The sequence below is a fragment of the Dicentrarchus labrax genome, unplaced genomic scaffold (assembly GCF_905237075.1).
Source record: "Dicentrarchus labrax unplaced genomic scaffold, dlabrax2021, whole genome shotgun sequence".
Lineage (NCBI taxonomy): Eukaryota > Metazoa > Chordata > Actinopteri > Moronidae > Dicentrarchus > Dicentrarchus labrax.
The window spans coordinates 15,756,524-15,780,063 of record NW_026136708.1 but is presented as its reverse complement, the minus strand read 5'-3'; the positions used below and the strand labels follow the sequence as shown (position 1 = coordinate 15,780,063).

The following is a 23,540-nucleotide window of genomic DNA, read 5'->3' as shown; positions in this document are numbered from 1 at the left end:
ATTCAATCCTAAATAATGAAGTGATAAAGTGTCAATGACCCATCAATGCAGCTGTTTAAGTGCCATCCACAGCCATATTAATCAGTGATGTTAATTTAAATCTGTGTTGTGCAGTTGACTCACATGTGCTTAAAATACAGCACCGGTCCCATTAGCATGTCTGCGGTGGGAAAGGTCCTTGTGGAGAGGCTCTATTATTACAGCCATTATTATACTTCATCAAAATCCAAAGGCCAAACTGGAGATGTTGTTTCATCCACTCACGGAGAGAGAATCACTGTGCCTTTGGCCAAAAGGAGGTTAACAAAGACAGGAAGATTAAATAATACATTCATCACATTCAGAGAGGCCGGGGGCCAAGTTCATGTCAAATCCATAACAAGCAAAGTATCCTCGGCCCAGCTCATTTCCCCACACGCACGTCACACACTGCTGGAAATCTACGTAGAGGATGTATTGATCTTACTGGTGCTTCCTTTCTCACAAGCGCACAAACAGAGCCGCCGTATCACAGGCAGCGCCGCAAAACAACCTCCCCCTCCTCCCAGCCCCATAAAACAAAATAATAAACTCACTGCTTGCCAAAATAATCCAAGCACCTTTGTGTGTGCAAGCGCTTTTGTGTGCGTGCAGCCTGTGATAATGTACTGTTATTTGCTTCCTTTCACTTCAGTAGATGAAAATAGCCAGTGTGTGTATGTGCAGTACGTGTGTTACAAGTGGGATGTGCCCGAAAATTAGGTGACATGACATTTTACCTTCTTCTCTTAGTTACTAACAACCAGGTGATCTTCTGTTCGTGTTTACTAGCTTTTGTTTGTTTGGGGTATTTTTTTGTTTGTTTTTTCACACAGAATTTTATTATTAAAGGCCCATGAAGTTCATTATGTATCTTGCATTAACATCGTGGTATACATGTAGTGTTGGTCCTATATAGTTATTCCTCTTTTATTTGCCTGTGTTATTATGTTATAGTATTTCCATTGGTAGAGGAAGTAGCCTGATTTTTCTCTAGAATAAAAGTAGCAATACTGTAATGTACAAGTTCACTGTAATGCATAGCAGTTTATATGCTCATTAAGTATCTAGTGACCATAATTCTCAGACAAATGAAGGGAATTAAAAAGTGCAGTCTAGGTCTGCAACAGTTATTTTCTATAGAGGCTAATCCTCTGATTATTTTCTTAATTAATCGGTGGATTGTTTGGTCTATTAAATGTCAGAAAAGCAGCAAATTCTCACCGTTAAGAAGCTGGAATTAAGTAAATAATTGCAAATAATATAAATAAAATAACTGTTCAGTTGACTAATTGTTTCAATATTAGTCTAAAGTACCATTAAATTGAGATGCTCGAGTTAAGTATACGCATGTCATTTCAGTACTTTCCACCACTGATTACTTCCTGTATCATCATCATGTCTTACTGAAGCTCTATTATTTCACAAATAAGCAAACTATTAGCTTGTATGAATTATCTGTGATGGTACAAGCATCTAGTTGATTCATTTACACCTCAGGTGACACAACACCACTGTAACAGTAACTGACACAGCAAGTGATCTTAAATGACCCGGAGCACACCAGTTGTTCAAAACTAAATTTATATCACCATCAAAGCTATAAAAATATTTGGAAATGCTTGAGTGAATACTTGTATGCTGTAAATTCTCTGTAGTTTTCATTGTGTGTTTTGTTTCCCTTGAAGCAGTCACACTGCCTCTGATTATTATGATTGTCCTCAAACAGGAAAATAGCATGTTGTTTACCTCTCTTGATTATTACCTTGTTTGTCCAGCCTCTAATTGCAATTCTGATGTCAACATAATTGACTGAGTGATAATTAACTGATGTACTGTAGGATAATCAACTATGAGACATGGGAAGTCAGACAATATGCCACGTTAACTACTGTAAATTCATCAAACATAAAATTAAGATTAACATTATTCAGGACAACTTTTACTGTAAAGTGAAACTGTATAATTCATTATCACACATCTCCTCTTCTTTCTAATTATCCCCATCATCATCATCATCATCATCATTATAGAAGCTATTTAAAAAGTACTATACTTTTTATATCTCCCTTCTGAAATGTGTGTTAATGTATTTGATAAGAAAAACTGACTCCTAGTGGATCTAGAAAGCTACTGCATTTGTGACTGTTTGTTTAGTGTTTTGGCCTAAAAGTATCATGTGGTGGAAGTAACCAAATATATTTATATATATTTGGAGTTTATCCCACTTCTTACTTACTTCTACTTCTACACCACTATATTCAGATGGAAAAGTACTTAATATTCCCCCATATTTCTTTTACAGCTATAGTTGCTTTTAAAATCATAATTGTTTTCCAAAACATGTCATCAACTTTTTAGAATAGGTTTTGTGTTGTTCTAGCTAACTACCCAGCAGTTTATAAACTAGTTAAAATTAGCTCCCCCTTGAGTACAACAACATTAAAAACCTACTTATACATTAATGCATCAGTGATCATAATCCAAGAATGTGATATAGGTAATAATTAAACTCTATTAAAGAGGGCAGAAAGAGGTGCATAATGATCCCTTTACATATATTACGTCAAGTACAGAAATATCCATGTCCTGTAATAGTAGTGGCACATTATACATACACAACATACACCAATCAGCCGTAACTTACAACCACCTGGGCACCCTGAGTGGTCTGCGGCTACGCAGCCCCCCTATGTGACAAACTGTGATGCACTGTGTGTTCTGACACTTTTCTATCAGAACCAGCATGAACTTCCAGCCTTTGCTCCCCACATGCATCAGTTAGCCTCGGCCACCCATGACCCTGTCTGTTCTTTTCCTTCCTTGGACCACTTTTGATAGGTACTGACCATTGCAGACTGGGAACACCCCACAAGAGCTGCAGTTTTGGAGATGCTCTAACCCAGTCGTCTACCTATCACAATGTGGCTCATGTCAAAGTCGCTCAAATCCTCACGCTGCTGATTTTTCTTGCTTCTAACACATCAACTTTGAGGATTAAATGTTTACTTCCTGCCTAATAAATGCCACCCACTGACAGGTGCCATGATAACCAGATAATTCACTTATTATTCTTATTATTCCCTTCACCTGTCAGTACTCATAATGTTATGGCTGATTGGTGTACCATGCATGTTCATATCTATATATAGTATATATACACATGCCCATATACAGTACATACTATACATATTTCTGTGTATGCATGTGTGTGTATACATATTTTACCAATATACGTCCATACTTCATTACAACTCTGAATACAGGACCTGAAACAGAGGGTTTGTACTATAATGTACAAATTACATTGTATGCATTACATTATATTACTACTTTACCTCAGTAAAGGATCTGAATACTATTTCCAGCACACTACATGTGTGTTACATATACAGTACACAGTTTTGTCCCTCCTCTTTATGATCATACATGAAAATTAAAACTTTGCCAAACTAACTCTGGTAGTTGGAAGGTTTGGTGATGTGACAGATCAGTGAGGTCACCTTTCTGCTTTGGACACTTTATGTACCAAATGTAAAGACTGCCGTGTGGGTATTTTTTGAAAAACGCTCCTGATTACAATCGCAGAGAGCTCCTGAAACACGACTCCAGGAGCGACAGAGAGGAAAAGAGAGAGATTTAAAGGGTGAGTAAAAGTGTTTGCTGACTAGGTGACTTTTTGCTCTCTCTCTCTCTCTCTCTCTCTCTCTCTCTCTCTCTCTCTCTCTCTCTCTCTGGTCAGTGCCTCAAGACACCTGACTGAAGCTCTGGCTGGTGCCTTTTAAACTTTGCTGCGTAAAAAACACTTTGCATTTCAGGTGTTGGGTGAATTTCACATCCCCTGAGTGCTTGAACATGGTTAACATTAAGTTTAAGAATGTCAGAAATACATTTGGAGTCACTGAGGAATTTAAGAGTTACTTTTTTCTACATTTGTGAAAACAAAAAAGCATATTTCTGCAGATGCAAGTGCTTTTGTTTTCCAACAGCATCATTTTGACAGTTTAACAGCAGCCAGCCTCGGCTCTGACTCAACCTTTCCACCTCGTCTCTCTGAGCTCCAAATACACTAGTAGCCATCGCCAAGCCGAAGCCCCCCGGCACTGCAGAAGGTCGAGGCAGCTGTGTGTGGCCTTCTATCCTTGCTAGGCCTACCAACTGGTTAATTATCCTGCCACTTGGGGCAGGAGGCGGATTCTGGGAAGAGAGGGTTCGGTTAGCTATCGGTTGTAATTCAACACAGTTAGTTTTGATCCTGGACTCTGATTGGAGCTGTGTTCAGATCTGTGTGCGCATTTATGTGAATGTCAGTGACCTAAAGTTACACTCCTATATTGTGAGCCACTTAGCCGGCCCTTTTTGTACCACCAATAGGCCGTGGTTTTGAAGGTTGTCTGTCCGTGTGCACAAGAGATTTACATGAAACAGCGCTCAAACTGGTGTCCCAACATTTACTATCCTATTCTTTTTTACTTTTTTACGCTTCATTATAACAGCGTAATGCGACAAATCCTCTCAGCATGCAACTTGTGTAAACAGATGCACAAGTTGCTTTTATTCTTCTGTTGTATTTCTAAAAGAGAAGTTGCTCAGGTTAAGGCTTGTGGGCCGTGGCTACACAAGCCACTACAAGCTAACTGCATTGTGGGTGACGTAGGCGGCAGGTTTTGACAAGGAAGAAGAACGTGTGAAATAAGAAAGACGATCTTTGATTCAGCTGCATCAGTTTTGATTCTTTTGTTTTTGTCCATTTGTTCAACTGAGCCCGACAATGTTATAGGAGTGCAATGCCAAACAACTTGTTGTTTAAAAAGTAAACCCGCTGTTGTTTACTGTAATTTTAGCACGGCTTTGGGTTGCGTCGTGCCTAACAACGCCTCACAGCTATTCTAAATCACTGCAAGCCCACAGCCTCGAGTGGCTTGTTGCTTAAATGAAAACGGAGTAGTGAGTTATTTGCTGTCCTAATGAGCTCTAATAAAAAAAAAGCAGGACCCATATAGCATCCACCACCTCCACTACCCCTCCTTCTCTTATTCTCCTGCACACACACACAAACACACACACACACACACATCATCTGTACTTCACTGCATCTGCTGCAGTAGAATCCCATCGGCTATCCAGTTACAGCCCGCCTGGCCAGGGGCTTGCATTAGTGGCGTAGGAGAGCTGTGAACAGGGAGTATCAGGTGCTGTAATATGGAAATTCCTCTGTAATGCAGAGACTGCGGGATTGTGCGATTACTTAATTCATTTAGCTGAGTAAATGTTACTGGTCTGCCAAAGCACAGAGGGGATAGGGGGTTAGAGTGTGTGTGTGTGTGTGTGTGTGTGTGTGTGTGTGTGTGTGTGTGTGTGTGTGTGTGTGTGTGTGTGTGTGTGTGTGTGTGTGGGAGTCAATCTGTGTTGGGGAGAGATGGTCGTACTGAGTGTGTTAGCTTGTGTGTGAGCATGTAATGGCATGCATGTGTGGTTGTGGGTGCATGTGCTTGTGTGCTACGGGTAGATGGGAGTACAAATGGGGCCTCAGTAACAACAGGTCAGGTTTAAGGCTCCAGTTTCATGCGTCCAGGGAACAAACCATTAAGAAAGAGCGCCGAGCCCACCAAGCCCACACTCTTCCTCCAGTACCCACATGACCTATCCCAGACGCTGATTTGTGGCTCCTGACACTTTAATTCATTGGAAAACACTAGTCAGGACCCAGGAGTTAAGTAAGTCCATTAACACTATGCAGAAGTAATGCTTTCCAGTGCGGTGCCAGCCCTGCCACCCAGTGTGATCAAGCATGGAGACCCAGTTATTTCACAGTGGGTGAATATTTCCTGGAAGTTTTACGCTGAGGTTGCTGACAACATGATATAAAACTATAGTATTTTTAGGTGAATTTACCAGCAATAAAAAATCATATTATCATGGTACCTTATTCCTATTTTATTTTACTCCTTTGATCATTTATAATAAATGAATTACTGACCACTCTATGTATTTTCGATTGAGAAAGGCCATGTGCTACACAACAAAGTAAAAGGTACATTATAAGCAGTAGTATGTGGATAAAAAGTTTTCAGAAATTATACTATGGATGTCACTGTGAGTTGTTTTGACACTCATATGTTGACAAGTAAGACCACTACAGAGTACCATTAAAATGGATACAGATGCTAAATAATGTAAACATTACAATATAAGATTCAGATTTTGCTTCACACAGTCTATCTGACATATTTAGAATATTTTGTGTGCATGTATAGTAAGTCTTATATTAGTGTAACAAATGCCACAATGTCATTGTTCAAAAGTTACTCCACAATTCAAATTCTGACTCTTATAATGAATTTGTTGTTTAAAATGCAGCAATGGCACAACGCATTAGCTATACAGCTGACAGAAGAATAAAATTCAGTGCACAGGAACTCTTTCTTTTACTGTATTTACACTTAATTGAGTAATGAAGTTGTGATCTTCCGTCACACTCAATCTCTGTCTAGATTTTCAACACAATATAAAGTCAAATATGCATTTTATCAGCTGTTGTATCCCCCAAATCCATCATTTCCCCAAAGACGTCTCTCAAAAAATGATTTCATTGTCCTCTAATCCATTATATGGAGCAGCTATGTCAGCTGAGCTGTAAATGACTCAAAACACAGCTGCTGGGGAATGGAAAACAGGGAGCCAAATTCAACTCAAGCAAAATGGAAAAAGGTGGAGTCGAAAAGCTGTTAAAACTATCTGACAGATTCGATACGCTCTGCAATGTGGAACAGAATTATTAATTTGGGAACTGGGCCTGTTAAATCCATCATTCCATTATTCTAACAGGAATCCAAAGGACATTTGCAGCCTCCAGTTCAGCGGCCAGTGAGCCCGATCTGTTGTTTTAACAGTTAAAAGTCGGTTTATCTTCCATTTTAAGACAAGGAAGTGTTACCACACTGTACAGCCCGTGTTCAGTTGGAAACTTTGCAGTGCCACCCCATGGCCACTCTGTAGATTTTCTGCATTAGAATTACAGCTGTGAGGTTTTAAAAGCATCTGACCTCTTCATCGTCATCACAATTACATCCAGTCACAATGCACCGGAGACATAGAATCTCACTTTTTAAGCATTAGCAATAGCTACCATATGCTTTAATATGCTGCTTTATTCTGGGATACTTTTTACGCTTTCACACTTTGGTGAAATCACTCTTGGCATTCCTCTTTCTTCTTGTCCTCTTTTTCCTCATTATCATCATTTTTAAGTGAGCAGCCCGTTAGCTGTTTTTTTCTCCTTCTAAATAAAACACTTGTAAGGCTGAATAGAGGACCCAGAGGAGGATCAAGGTTCAATTTATCCATCCATAAAATCATGGAAATTACAGCATTCCCATCCTAATCAAAGAAAAGCGAGAGAATTCTTGTAGGATTCCAGATATATGGAAGTCCCAGACATTCTTGCGCTGTGTATAAGTATATGGAAAGTTAGTGACAACTGGCGTCAAATTCCAGCGTACTTCGCCAATTAAGAGGTTTCTTATTCTTTTTTTCCCAGAGGCGTGAGTATAAACCCTTTCAGTCCCTTGCTAAAAAGTCTTATTTCTATTTATCTATGTCATCAGCTCCAAATATACAGCGACTGCACATTTTCTTTTTCAGAATATTTTGCTCATAAGCATCAGAACTATCAATATGTTGACTGATGGCAAAATCCACCAACAGGTTATATTCAGTCCTCACTTAAACAGTGAGCAGACGGGCATCCTGGTAGCTCACCTGGTAGAGGATGTGCCCTATGTACTAAGGCCTAGTCTTGCCACAGCGGCCCAAGTTGGAATCCAACCTGTGGCCCTTTGCTGTAGGTCATCCCCTCTCTTTCTCCACATCTCTTCAACTGTTCATTAAAGGCATTGAAGCCCAAAAAGAAGGTCAGAATGAAGTGTTCATCATTATATTCTTTATTCCCTTGCAGTATTTTCTATTTTAAAAGTGCTTAAAATTATCAGGAATTCAAACCACAATATTTATGGCCTTGGTTATTTAATATTCAGTGTATTTATATTCTGTAATTACTTCACGTTACAGATCCAATACCAATACTTTGATAGTGGCAGAGTCTGCCAGTATTCTGGGACCTCTAGTATCAAATCTCGCTGTAATCACAGATAACTTTAAAACCACTGCAAGGAGTTTTAATTGGTTATGAAACAAATTTAATACAGATACCTCTATATGACCTACATAAGCACACAAGACCATCAGCAAGAAAATGAACTATTTCTGTTTAGTTATTATTAATCCCTGCCACCAGGTCGGATTTGGGCAGATTCCCCTAGAAATCAATGAAACAGGGCAGTGGAAATAATTTCTCTTTGGTCCACAGTTGCCAAAAGTTTCTTGTTGCTGCTTTAATAAAATTTACTTCTGACTTCTTCCCATGGTCATATTGTTGTCCTCTGGTTTATGAACCTGTTACTGTTATTGGACCTGTTTCAGATAATGAAGGCCTTGTGAGATCTGTTTTGATTTAAAAAGACATTTAGTATGAGATATTACAAACCATGTCTCAAAAATCTTTGTCAACAGCTTTTGATCAATTCTGGAAAATAAAATTGAAACTGAAATACTATGTAGATAGAATAAGTAATAAATCTCATAAAAGTTGACATCTATAGCTCTTCAAAAGCTGTTGTTAAAGTTAAGCTCCTGAAACTGGTCTCTCTAAAGCCTAAGCGTGGCCCTGATCGTATTACTTTCAGAATAGACTTCAAAAAGAGCCCAGAGCGTCTTGCCTGTGCGTTGTGGTCCAGGCTGTGAGGTTGTGGGGTCTCACGGCAATGCCAGCGGGAATAGAAGGGGGCACAGGAGCCTTGGAGGTCCTGGTTTTACAGCGCAGCAGTTCACAACGTACACACCGGCCCCCGCTCTGCCACGACTGGAGTTTGTCACTTGCAGATTTATATTCCTCTCTATTAAAGCTCCTTTACAAGCCCGCCGAGATTCCTGGAGATGTAGAGAGCGAGTGGGAAACACATAAGGAGAGGCATGAAATGAAAGAATAAAGCAAGTGAGACACCAGGAACAAAGCAAAGTTTAATGACTGTGAGAGAGCTGGGGAAAGTGCGTGTCAATGCCAGTTCACCATAATGTTGAGTCTGAGCCTTACAGATCCATTTAGAGGCAGTTCAATCAGTGTGCAACTAAATCATTGATGTTTAAAGGAGAATATAATTATGTGCTACTATCTGGTGATTTTAGGATATTCAGTCTGGATCTTTGAAGTAAGTTTGGATAGCTTTAAAGTAACTAAATAACAGCTATAAATGCAGATTTAAAGCAGACATATTTAAGGCAGTATGTAGTCTTTAAAACAAGAGGTCACCATTTATGTTTTAGGGTTTTTACCCCAAAACTTAATTGTCCAACAAACCATCCAAAACCTTTTTGGACATGCTTGTTTAAAATGAAACTGTGCCCCAGATACATTAAATATAAATATTCCACATATATGTAAATATACATAAACCACAGATACACAAATGCCTTCCTGAAGAGAAACACAGCCTGTGTGACTGGAGTACAGAGAATCTAAAAATACTTTAATGTCAGAATGTAATCAAGATGCCTTTTATTACTATAGTAACTTTAACATTGCTTCCTTTTAAAAACAAAATATTTTAAAATAGATGTATTTACATTATAAATTGACATTAAATACTCATTGTTTAAGTATTCAGAGAGATATTTCTCAAATATTCTACTGCACAAGTTGTGTGCCATGGTGTTTTGCCCTGTTAAAGAGAGTAAGTTGTGGGTTATTAATTGTTGTGTTATGCAGTTATAAGCATTAGTAAGAAGGGTTTGCCGTTAGTAGGGTTCCCCCCTGAATCCTCTGCACACAGGTTGTCCCGACTGTGGCGCTGCAGAAACAATGTTGTTGCCTATTGAAGAGTTACAGTAGTTGTTCCAGGTGTGCACTTGTATGGCAGAGAATATACAAATCGTATCATTGTATATCGATTAATACATTTTTCTCAGATTTTTCCATTTGCGGTTCTTCTTCTGACTATTTAGGATCCAGTATGACAGCAATTAAGAAGATAAGTCTTCATATAGAGTTCAGTGTCCCTTACCCTGCAGCACTCGTGCTGTAAAATAAGTAGTTTTCATTAGAGTCTGACTTATACAAATGAAATCTAATTTATGTGGTATTCTGTGGTAGCCTGAACCCAGAAGTATCCACATCCTCATAAAATCACCCTGGGAGCTTTCACAATCCTGTTTTCCATCCAATCCAATCATTTCTTAGTGGTCCTATACATCTCTGTCACTGCAGACTGAGGAGAGGAGAAAAGCTTCTTTCTTCCTCAACAGCACTGGAGTGAAGGCTCTCGCTTGGATTAGATTCACTTCTTCATTTCAGACTTTAATAAAAACAAATACATTTACAGTATATTGTACAAGACCTATTGCGCTACAGTAGCAATATGACTAGCTCCTATTCCTGACCACAAAATGTAGTTAAGCTTATTTCAGTCTACTAAAAAATGATCTAAAGGACTCATTTGCATTGTGGTCCTGGGATGTAAACAGAGTTGATTATTCACAAACAAAACATTTCAGTTAATTAGTAGATCAGAGAAAGTAGATGAGAGGAAAAGACCTCTCTTGTAAAAATGTTTGTTATATTTTAGATTAGATGCTATTACTTTATGTAGTATTTATGAGCCATACATGAACATTTAAATTCTTTATAACACACTATAATGTAGTTATACATAAATATAAGAACTTTTTTAAGTGTTCGTTAATGGGGCAGTATTTGTCAACAATTATCTCCTATTTATATAATTGCCATGGTCATGGTTTATACACCTGTGTCCACTTATAAGTGCCCTCAGGAGGAACTATAGTTGTTGGCAAATACATTAATAAACACTTTTTCTGCTTACAACTACATTAAAGTATGTTTTAAGCCGTTTATTAATTATTTATATATACTCCTATGAAAGTTAAACAGGGGGATTTCAAGTAGTTGCCAAGAATTATAAAAAAAATGACCCACAAGCCATAAATCAACCTCCTTGTTTAGAATTGTTGTGATTACTTTATTTTATTTTAAGAAAGGTAACTTATTCCACTTCCTGACACCAACCTAAAACCTAAAGGAACAAGAGCACGGGGTAGTATAGTGTCCATGCAGTGCTTCTTTTGTACACAAGAGGGCGTTGTGTCCATTTCTAACCTAATCATCATTGCAAAGCAGTCACAGGCCTGTTTTGGCTTTCTCTGTGCAGGAGATTAATGAAAGGTGTATAAATTCACAATGCATCACCGCCGCCTATGTGAAGAGAGGTGGACATGCGCTGCATGCATATGGAGGAGAGGCGCAGTGAGCATATGGAGGGGAGGTGTCTCACCATCTCCTCCTCCTCTCCTTTCACTCCCTCGTTCCCTCTGTCCTTTCATCCTCTTGAAGCCAGCCACCTGCATTATGACAAAAATCTGCATCCCTGTCCAAAGGGCAGGCGGGCAGGTTCTTCTTGAGGGCTGCAACTTCAGTGAGGTGGACTTTGTTTTTTTTATCAGCTTGTATCTAAAACAGGCAGTTTGTGTAGGAACAGCATGGGAGACACAAACCCCATGCCGTCATCTGAGTCACATCAGACACTTTCCCCCACATTCATGCAGCCTCTCTGCCTCAATCCTGTCGCGATCTGAGTCGCCATGCTGAATCATTGCGTCTAAAGATAGATGCTCATTTGCTGCAACAGCATGGGTCAAGCAGTGCAAGATAAAGGTGACTCAAAAGTCACGCAGCAGAGTTAAAAAGTTCAACAGCCTGTTTTGCAAAGCAAAAGAGGCAGGCATATGGCTGTCTTGTCCTCCCACCTCAGCCCTCTTGAGAAATGGTGTTTGTCAAAGTAATAAAGCTGTCCCATAACCCCATAACCTCTGCAATATTCATGATCCAAAGTTTGTGCCTCACAAGACAGCTTGATAAGTGTTAGAGCCGAGTCTGTTCCCAGACTCAACCATAACAAGTACATTGTCTACCTGGGTTACCATGGGACGAGCTAGTCCAGACTCCCAACAACCCACGCCGGCTTGTTAAAACACACTCCTCATTGGTACAGCCCAGACGCTCACATAGCTGTCCTGCTCTGTTTACTGATGTCACAGGCTGGACGGAGCCCATAATAGGCAATGGCTCATCTCAACATTACGAGCTGTTTATGAACGAGGTGAAAAATGACACTTTTATTGCCCGCTGCTGCGTCCCTCTGTCCTGCCGTGCCCCGGCCTGTCCTACCTTGTCCCATCCTATCGGTGGAGCACTTTTGGGAGAAAATATATCATCAAGAGACGGAGAGAGAGAATGCACACAACAGAGAGAGAGAAGGAGGGAGGCTATCTGGACAATGACAGGTTTAATGCAATATCTCATAAACATGCATTAATCAGAGCAGAGGGCTGGTTTAACTGCTGTGGCATACAAATCAAGACAGGGAGAGGAAGAGACAGAGACTGTTGGAGCGATGATTCACACTTTGTGCTCTGGTCAAGTTCTGTCTCCTCCAGAGTCATCCGGTGTGGTTTTGACAACTAAGACAGCAGCAACAGCAAGCATCATCATCAGAATTAATCAATTCTTGAGGAAATGAAAATGACAGATTTTAGTCAAACATCTTCAGTCTGCTGGATAGACCTGATTTATAGTCAGCACTGCAAAATTATGTCTCATTCATATATACATATATATGTATGTGACTGGCTACGATTAAACATAACTACCTGATCATAATGAATTTTGTTCAAATGTTCAAAGGAGAAAAAAAAGACATACTTTATGTAATTTTAGGACGGCAGTTCTGTGCTACCGCTGTCAACTGTTTACTTTTTGTGAAACAGATTTTAGTATTTTTGTGTGGCAGTAATAAGAGACAGGAAATACAGAGAGAGAGCGGGAATGATGACATGACAAGGTTCCTGGCTGAAAATTGAACTGGGAACGTCACAGTTACATGGTAGTCCAACATACGTTTTTTTTTTTTTAACTCACTTTATAAATTAATCGGACAATTACTTCACAATGTCAGTTTGAATTACATATTTGTGTGTATCCCTGCACATCCTGTCTCATAACTGCCATACAAAAATACAAAATCTTGTTTTACAAAAAGTAAACAGTTGACAGCGGTAGCACAAAACTGCCGTCCTAAAATTACATAAAGTGATGTCTTTTTTTCTCCATATCTTTCTTTTGAACATGAAAATTAATTATGATCAGGTAGTTCTGTGCAGTCATAGCCAGTCAGCTGTCTAAACGATTTTCTGGACTTTGATGTTTAGGTTAAATTCAGTCAGAAATAATCTGGAGACAAAAACTCTTTTATACATGATATTAAATGGTCTGCAATATAATGTGGTGCCAACTGGTGTAGTTCTTTACAAATGTCTTATAACACAGTGAGATTTATTCTGAAATACATTATATGCAGTTTTCCAAATGTGCTATTAACTACAGTAATATGTTAATGTTTAAATGTAAGTACTAGTAAGTATTTATATATATATTTGAAAATTACACCTACAGTTGGTGCTTAGGATTTAGGAAGAGTCCTTTTATGAACATACCCTTACCGAGATGTTTGTTCTGCCTAAACCTCACCAAACCTTTATTTATATATATAACAGTTAATAATTATTTGTGCAACCCTTGTCAACACATAAATAAGACACATGAACCACACAAAACATTTGAAAGGGACGAGAACTGGAGCTGTGGTCGCATCAAATGTGTAAGTCTGTTTCAAACAGCAGCTGTCAGACTAACTAAGAACAAAGTCTTCTACAATCAGTCATCTAAGCCCCTTTGGTGTTTCCATTGATTGTATTTGTACCGACAGAGCTGAGAGGTTGCGAGCGATCATGTGAGGGGGATGTATTCTTCCTTAGAACATGATTAGTGTCAATAGAAGATCATATTACAGGGTAATAGATTCATTTTCTGTCCACCAGAGTGCAGCATTCATTCATTCAGCATCCCTCATTTCTATACAGTATGAGTGTGGCTGCAGGGAGCTTCAGCAGCCCCACTGAGAAGCTCTGTTATGTTATCATAGTCTGTGCTATTTATAAAAGTCCTGATTCAGCTCCACTTATGTTTCCATTCTGAAAAAAAAAGAACCTGAAGGAACAAAGCACGCTCAAAGTCACTCTTGGAGTAGATACCAGATTAGATTAGTTCTTACACACTTGCCACTGCTTATGCAGATGATCATCATGAAGGAATCTACTGTCGTAGCAGTTGATGGTTATCAAAACAAAAATTATGTTGAATTAAATATCTGTATTTTGTGTATGTAGAGTGCAATGTGTTGTTTGCATTGTCAGAGTAGTTGCTCCTGCTTTGAGGGAGTGAGGTGAGAAGGGTTCTGGCCACGATAGAGTCTGGAGCAAAATGCCGTCTGTTGTTCATTTTCTTATGATTTCAGTGTGTGAACATGTTTCATTTTATACTGAAGGGTTATATTGTTACAAAATAAATTCCAGGAAAATACTGTAACACTACCCATACCATGTTTGTTTTCACACATGTTTTTCATGAGTTGCTGATGTGCAAAAGAAAAATGCTGAACATGCCCAAACGGATATAAAACACCCATTCACAATGAACTTGAACACCTAATAGGTTATGTTTCCGAGTTCATCGATGAGCATCACCAGTTCTTATTTGTGTCCAGTGTCCATCTTGTTCATCACATTTCATTTTTCTGTCTGAATTAATCTTGCTAATCTGAACACTGGAAGCATCAGAGTACTCTCCTATTTGTGAAATTGGATTCATTCAACTTTAGGTCCACTATACATCCTTCACCTCGTTGTCTTCCTCCCCCCCAAAGTGGTAACAAATCCTCTGAAAGGACCAAAAACAACCATGCAACTAACAAAAATTGTCTTTGCAGCCAAAGCCCAATATAGCTTCTTTCTCTTTGCCAAAGAGCTTCACTGTTGCCCAAAAACTATTAACAACACATGATAGAGCCACACTGTTGTACTGGTTGACAAGTTCCTTCATTACAATGAACGTGGGCTCTGTAGTTCTTTCAGTCCCACATGAATTCACACACCACGTACTGCTGCTATAGATACTCACGAGCACACCAATGTCGTAGCAGAAAATCATCCCCAACAAATACACTTCTTTTTAATTTTAATTAATGTATTCATTTTTGACCTGTTTTTGAAGATTTAGGTCTTCGATAAGGATGAACTGACTTCGGGTTGAGTGTACCACACAGGTTGGAAAGTATTAATGAGCTGACACATTATTGGCTTCTTTTAGTCTCATTGCTTGGGCGTCCACGTTTCCCACCGCTGTTTAAAAAAATCTTAATTTTGCATTACTCATTCTCCATATTTAATATGTCATTATGTTTCAACCAAAGTGCTTACAACCATAGAAAACCCTCTGAAAACCCTCTGCCCCCACACCTTTTCAACACCAGAATTTGGGCAGCTCACTGAAACCATCTGTCATTCACGCCCACTTTACACAGCAATTGGTCAGGTGAGAAAATAAGCAGCTTCTCTTTTCTTACACTGTTACTTCTTTTACTTTTCATCTGTGTAACAAGTGAAATGCCATGAATGCCCGTGGTCAAACGGTTAACTAAATTAGGCCTGGTTATAAAACAATAGCAACCAGTCCCTCCGAGATTTCACAGACTTTATCTGTTTTTTGGATTATTACGGTCAATAGACACTTCTTCAATAGCAATATTAAAACGGTTCAATAGAATATAGGAACTTTCACTTTAATGCAAGAAATGAAAACTGCCATGATCCCTTGTTGACGATCCCTTGATAACGATCCCTTGATAATAGAGCCCGATATGAGTGAATCACCATAGCCACTTCAACTCTTCGGAGTACACAACATGTTGTCAATCATGACTTTCATCTGTCTCAAGAAACCATCCCCAGGCAGTCCACGATGGAAAAATACTTAACAAACAATACCGTATGGCCAAATTGACATTTAAAATGATTCCCTGTGTGTCTTGATCAAAAAAGTGTTTAAATTAAACATTTTAATCTGTCATTAACAGTTATCAATAATTATCAATATTGACTGGAATGAAACATTCTGTTTAAATCAATGCCTCTGGAGCTCTCGTAAAGATCAGTTTGTTTTGTTCATTCTCAGATTTACTCATACAGTAACGCCACAAATCTGGAAACATGTGGGGGTTTTGCCTCTTTTCTAAATGCCACTTCAGTTCAGTTCACTCTGGTGCCAGTCAATTCGGTAAATGAGTTTTGTGATGGAATAAGTATGAATGTAATCTGCTACATCAGTAAGTGTAGACAGTTTTTACACCCTCTGTTTCCTGTCCCCTTCATCACATACTGTCCTTACTGCCTCCTCATTTCTTAATTTGCCTACCATCCACACGTACAGTCATACTTTCACAATTATTTTCCATTTTAAATTGTTTGGCATTGTTGTTTTTCTGCTTCCTTTTCCTGTTTGTGATTCCACATTTAGAGCTCTTTAGGGAGGATCCTTATAAGCATATATATACACAGCTGTCCTGCTTTTTTAGCTTTATTTTTATACTTTTTTCCATGCAGATAATGAAGTAAGTAAAGACCTGAGCTGGCACACGTGTTGAACCAGTGACTCAAATTCAGTCTAAAAGAAGAGAGTCGCTCTCATATCTATTCAAGGACAGAGTTTTGAATGAGGTTCCAGTTACCATGGAAAAAATGTACCTCTGTCCCACAACCAAAAATGAAGCCTGCAGCAACCTAATACCTCGATGCCAAGCAACATGCCATGTTACAGTGTGTCATTTCGAAAACACGGGTAGTCTCAGATGAAACAACAAAGGGTTTGAGAATACTGATCAATTTTCCGACAGCGTACACGTGTTTTACAAGGTCTTTGTATGAGACAAATGAAGCCATGACAACAAGAGGAACCTACTTTCATCATCCTGCTGGTTTTCAGGCTTCATGATATTTTAGCCCCTGTGATTGAGTTGCATAGCTAGTTTATTAAACTCTGCAGCTGTTGTTTGTGGAGGCACCTAGGAAACAGAGGTAATTGATGGACCTATTGAGTTACACTCGCTGCATATGAAACCTCCATTGCTCAGAAAGTCAAGGATACTAATACGAGCTCAACTTTACACCTTAGCGCGCTGTCTACACACAGAACAGTTAGTGACAAGTTACTACGAGTTGCTATGACTTATCGCATGCATGTGTATGCGCTCATGTACATGTACCGTACATACATGTACAAATGTACTCTCGTGCATGCCTGACTGAAAGGTCAGACTCTATTAATACTCAGATTGTTGAACTTGATGTCTTCAGTTGGACACTGAACAGTGGACCATTTACAAACTTGACATTTTCTCACTGCAGCGAGAATAAAAGAGCATTAAAGATTTGACTCCCACCTGGGGAAATTGTGATGTACTTGTTAGGTATCTTTTAACACCACGCAGGCTTAAAATGACACTCAATGTATAAAACTGGTGGAAACTTTTTATTCAAAGCTCTGTTATGTTTTTCCTTTTTATTAACTAGAGGAATATTTATCATGTACCAGTGTATTCACTTATTAACACATTATATCTTTTTTGGTCTAACTGTTACAGAATCCGAAATAAAAACATCAATTTGTGCTGTTTAAGTGAGTTATGAGGTCTAATAGTTTCCTGACGAGCAGCCTCTGTTTTAGGTTCTCCGTCTGCCTGAACAGTGGACCATTCACCAACTTAGAGCTGACATCTTCTCACTGCAGTGAGCATAAAAGAGCATAAAGGATTTGACTCTGACTTTGGAAAGGGTGATGTACTGTTATGTATCTTTTAACACCTAAAGGTTGTTTAAAAATAGCACCGCGCACTGAAATAAAAATAACTAAAAGTTCACATATATGTAGATGTATAAGGAGGTTTTGGGAAACTTCAAACTCAGAGTAAGAGCATCTTTGTGTAAAAATTCTTTCAAGCTGAACATGAGACTCGATCACGCATCCAAATTTGTCAACATTATAACCGTGTGTGGCTTTGACTGCTTGTGTGAGCACTTAGCAGATAAGTGCTCCAGTAAAACGGGGTCTAAATTATTGTTTGGGTTTGCCGGGCCCCCCACAGTGCAATATAATAGGTGGGTTGAATGTGTCATGAACACTGTGGCTGGGGGTTTCCCAGGATAAAAAGTAAATGGAAAGATGAGGAGGAAGGGTGGGGGGGGCTGCTTTCTCTCTCTAGTTGTAAGAAGAGAGGAGGGTACCGAGCAGGACCAGACAGCTTTCATGATACCTACAGACAGTGCAGGTTCAAACTTCCACTGGGTTACTTTTAGATGAGCGATGGCACAACAGGAAGTTGCCTGGGGGCGTCTAAAGAGGACAAAAACCTCAGGATAGTGAAATTAAATGTGTGAATGTACTGTAAATGAAAAAGGATAAACAACCTGCATGTCTGGGTAAAAGTTGTTAATTTTGGTGTCCTAATCTTGCAGAAATACCTTTTTAAATACTTATATACTATAAGTGTTTTAAAATGTTTAAATTGTAGTCAAGGAAGTTACTTCATAGTATTCCCCCCTGAGGCATAAATATAGACCAGGAAGTCCATGGTTTACACGTATTACATGGTAATACAGATTTGGTGTGACAAACTTCTTAATAAAAAGGTGTCTGGTTTCAGAATGTAATGTTCATGTCCTATTTTTAATCTGGTGAAATGACACAACTCACAAACCTTCAACGAATTCCCCCTCAGGCCGGTGGCGTAACCAGCCTGAGCTACCATCCTTCATGTGTGTGATTTGTGGGTATATAGCAAAACGAGGCCAGCAATTAAAAGAACTTATCTGGACCAGAAGAAAGAGAAGAGTAGCAAAAGAGAGACAGCTCAGCTGCACACATCACCCAAATTCACTGGTGTGTCTTCAAATTTTGGGACACACTCTGCTTTGTGCAGCAGCAACCGTGATATTGTCAGTGCTTGACAAGCGGTATCAATATTTCAAAAACCAACAGAACTTTCAGTCTTAGAGGTTGTATTGCAAACAAAAAAAAGAGTCAAAGTAGGCAGCAGCCGAACGGTGACGTAGCTGCCGATGTTCTCTGTACCAATCAAAACACTTTTAAACACTTTTTAAATCATTATATTTAAATTTGACTACTTTTAAGGTAAATAAATAAAATAGTAAACATTCTCTAGCTAGATTTTTACTCTTGGCGGTGTAATAAAAATAAAATTCACAAAATGTGGACAGTTGGTCTTTTAAGGAAAGACTCATGACCTCAGTACATCCTGTTAATCATGGGAATGACCCTGCAGCAGAACCTTACAGCAGCACAGCACTTCATCTTAATATCAGAAAGCTTTATTTTTAAATTTGACACTAGATTTCCTGTAGATATAATCTTTAAAATTTCCATGTAAACCACTGTAGCTGGAAAAAGTAGGGCTGGCTATCTATAGCCTAGTTTGGTAAACCACTACAGTCGCCTACAGGAACTGTATCATGAACTAGTACAAGTCATAATGAAACAAAAAACACAAAGAAAAGGAGAAAGAACATCTTTATGAAGTCATTACTTTATGAAGTAACAATGATTGCGTGCTGGCTCACTGGAAAAACTTACTGCGACATTTAATATAATGGAAGCGAGCCAGCGTTAATGTCGTTAAATCCACCTGTGCTTTTACTGCTATGACAACTCAAAGCCTGCTGTGAAAAAGGTCTGTACATGTACAGCACAGAAAAAGAAATACATGACAGAAGCCCATTAGGTCAGTAGGCTGCCAGAAATATCCCTCATCACGAACTCACAGTCACTTGAGACTTGTATTACTTACTTTACATTAGTCATATCTGAATGTATTTGGGCTGTAATTGCATTAGAGTGGATCTGACTTTATGATACAGCTATGCACATGGGTAAGCTGTTATTTAAATCAAAGCTTAGTGTGTGTGTTTCCCATTTAGAAATCGGCTGTCTCAAGTGTCCATAATTACATTGTACAATCACTGCATGTGAATCATGAGGCAAATTAGAGTTATTACAGTACAAATACATAAATAAAAATGATTAAAGTGACTGATGAAGTGACTCTCTGGTGGAGGAGTAGCTTTGCCTCAAGCCACCAAATCCCAAACACTGCCTCTGAGTCTCCACGCAGACACTGTACGACATATGTCTTGGCGTAACCACACTGAGCCCTGGCCTGTCTCTTGCGCAGTGGTCAGTGTGCGGCTAATATGTAACAAGACATGACACTTCAAAAGTCCAACATGTGCCACAAGCGATAACAAACCGCCTACAGTACGCTCACTCTGCAAGCTTGTGGACTCAGCAGCTCCCAATGACAGCGTGTTTGTTATCTCGCCTACGCGCGGAGCTGGCGTCGTCGTTTGATATCATTTTGATCTCACAGAATGAAATGTTTCTTCATTTGTGTCCTCTCTGCGAGCTCCTTGTCCTCCCCCCGTCCACAGCTCCTCTGCAGGTGGCATATTCGAATCTGCTTATTTGCAGAGACATCACCATGGCACCTGTGTCATGCCCGGAGACCTCCTGTAATCTCCTCAGAGCGCTGTGTGAAATGGGCCGTGACCTCTTCTTCTCTATTTCTCTGTCTTACTCCATCCTTCACTGCTCTGCTTGTCCTACACTCCTGTCTGTCTGTGACGCAGGAGGATAATTCATACTCACCAACTAAGAGCTGACGGCAGACTCACAGGCCAGAACTAATTTACAGCAAGAATACATTACAGTGAGCGGGACAGCAGATACAGCTCATCCTGACTAATCTACATAACAGGAATATATGACGTGTGGTCAAATGTGGACACCCAAACATAACACCCGTATGTGACTGTTAAAAGGCTTATTCCAAAACTAATAGGCTGCTATAACAGCCTCCAATCTTCTTTAAAGGCTTTCCACAAGATTTTGGATTTGCTCCCATTCAGACACAAGAGCATTAGGGAGGTCAAACACTGATGTTTGGCTATGAGGTCTGGCTCTCCGTCAGCGCTCCGGTTCATCCCAAAGGTGCTGGATGGAGTTGAGTCCAAGTTCCCTCACACACTCCAAACCTGACCTGTGCACAGGGACATAGATATGTTGAATTAAAGGAAGGAAACAAGGTTGGAAGCACACTATTTTCTAAAATGTATGTAATTGTATGCAGCCTGTAGCATTAACATTTCCTTTCACTGCCAAAAGTACACAAAAGTATGAGGACGTGGGTTTAATCTGCTACTGACTCATCTACATCACAGGTATAAACTTGTGTTTGTCACACAAAAATAAACGTTCTTAAGAGAAAAGGCATATTAAAAGCCTTTATTCAGTCAATCATAATAAAGTAAGTATCTTTCTGGATTCTTGTTGTCACTGAGAGGTTGCTGGGCAACTAGCGGAGACTCCACAAATCAATATTGATTACACCCGGTATTCTCGATAGACAAGTGGTTTCCAACTGTTTAAGCTTGTGAGCCCTTAAAATGAAGACATGCCGATTTATTTACCCTCATCACAAGTTATGGCCTCAGTATGGACATTAGCTGTTGAGCTATTGAGGGTTGAGTTTCCCTTCCCTAGACTGTTTCATGTAAAAGAAGAAATGGATAGAAGTAAAACAAAACTTTGTGGAACAGAAATATAATTGTCTTTTCTTATCCCTTTTAATAATTATTCTTGAGACTCTCTTGTGGTTGGGAGCCACTGACATAGAGAGTAAACTGGGAGCAAACATTATTCTATCACGTAGTCAGATTATCAACAGGAAGACATACTGAAACAATAACCATACAAATCATATAACTCCTGTTTTATTTGTGTTTCCATTTTACCTCTCATTAACCTAAATCTATGTCATCCTTTTGGCATATTTTGTTATGATGTTTGCTCAATACGAGAAGCATTATTTTATGCATCACTTGAAAGTGCAAAGTGCTGCAGTAGTGGCATTTAGTGAAGCCTTGGTGGGATGACGTGCGAGTGCATCTTCCTGTGACAAAGGGAGCAGCTTTGATGTTAACCAGTGCAGGAATCCTCAGGCTCAGAGATCCTCTCTGTTTTATTTCACCACCTCCTCTGACTGGGAAGTATGCACACACTTCATTACGTGTATGTGTGTACGTGCACCTGTTTGTGTGTGTGTGTGTGTGTGTGTGTGTGTGTGTGTGTGTGTGTGTGTGTGTGTGTGTGTGTGTGTGTGTGTGTGTGTGTGTGTGTGTGTGTGTGCGTGTGTGTGTGTGGAAAAGGTAGTTCCTCCTCCTCTCGACTCCTGCTTTGCCTAATACGTCCATGCAGGGCTCGCTGGAGAGCGGCGTGCAGCAGCACAAAGATCAGGGCTATTCTGGTGCTGCCAGCCTGCCCGGTGCTGATAGGAAAGGATTAATGAGGCGGGGCACTCATCACTTGTAATTAGAAACAACGCTAAAACTATTTTTGTGCTTGTTCCTATGGAGAGATCTTGACCCTCAGGCCAGCTCCCCCCCAACACCCCTTCACTGCTAGCCATGAGGCGGTAGACGCCTGAGAAGCTGAAGTAAATATAGGCCCATAACTCCTGCAGCTATGTGACACATGGTTCAATGGAGGGGAGTGCAGATAATTCACAACGTTGGCTGTGTACTCCACTGGATGCTCAAATGTCAAGAGGCTGAGAGAGGCTGTCTCTTAAAATGCGCCCTGTAAGGCTTGTTTTGTTGTTATTGATCCCAATAATTAGGCAGTCTCTGAGCTTCTGTTGTTTCCTGGCTTTGATTGTATTATGAGGCCTTGATCACGTGAAATTCTTCTTTCCCTCTTTATCCCTTCATCTGTTGTTTGTCTTTTAACATCCAGATGGTTTCTCACAAATGTGTTTGATGTACCACAGTCTCTCGTATAGCTGAAGCAGTGACTTAATTAATTCATTAGTCAATCGTCAGAACTGATTGTAATTTTTCAGGCAAACTGGAAAAATTCCAGCTTCTCTAATGTGACATTTTTCTACTTTTCTCTGTTTTATGTCTTTGTTAAATGAATATCTTTGTTTTTTTTGGATGGTTAGCTATGAAACATTTTAATGAAAACATTTCACTATCTGACTTTTTATAGACTAAACTATTGATTGATTAAAAATCACAGTGGTTAGGTGCATCCCATGTCTCTCATGTCATTTAAACCTGCATTTTTTTCTTTCTCTTTTGGCCTCTCTGGGACAGCCAACACAACACTGACATACTGTATCATCACCTTTTAAGTTGATATGAACTTGTTAGCAAAAACTTGCTTATTTGCAAATCTAGCAGTTAAGGAGCAACATCATCATTCAAGTCCTTTTAGGACTATGTTCACGAGCTAGTCACTAAATTTGTCTGCTGGTGCTGGGCAGTCTGTGGTTTTATCAGAGCTTTTTTGTTGAAAACAGCTGGAAACAAGATGATGAGAACGACAACAATAAAATTGCCATTTGCCATAAAACCAAAGCAGTGAACCA

At 39.4% G+C, this 23,540-nt stretch overlaps 1 long non-coding RNA gene across 1 annotated transcript in view; it reads left to right on the top strand.

Annotated features, from left to right (window-relative positions):
* Positions 1-23,540, top strand: part of LOC127368083 (uncharacterized) — a 72,965-nt gene that overhangs the window by 28,572 nt on the left and 20,853 nt on the right. The window lies entirely within an intron of this gene.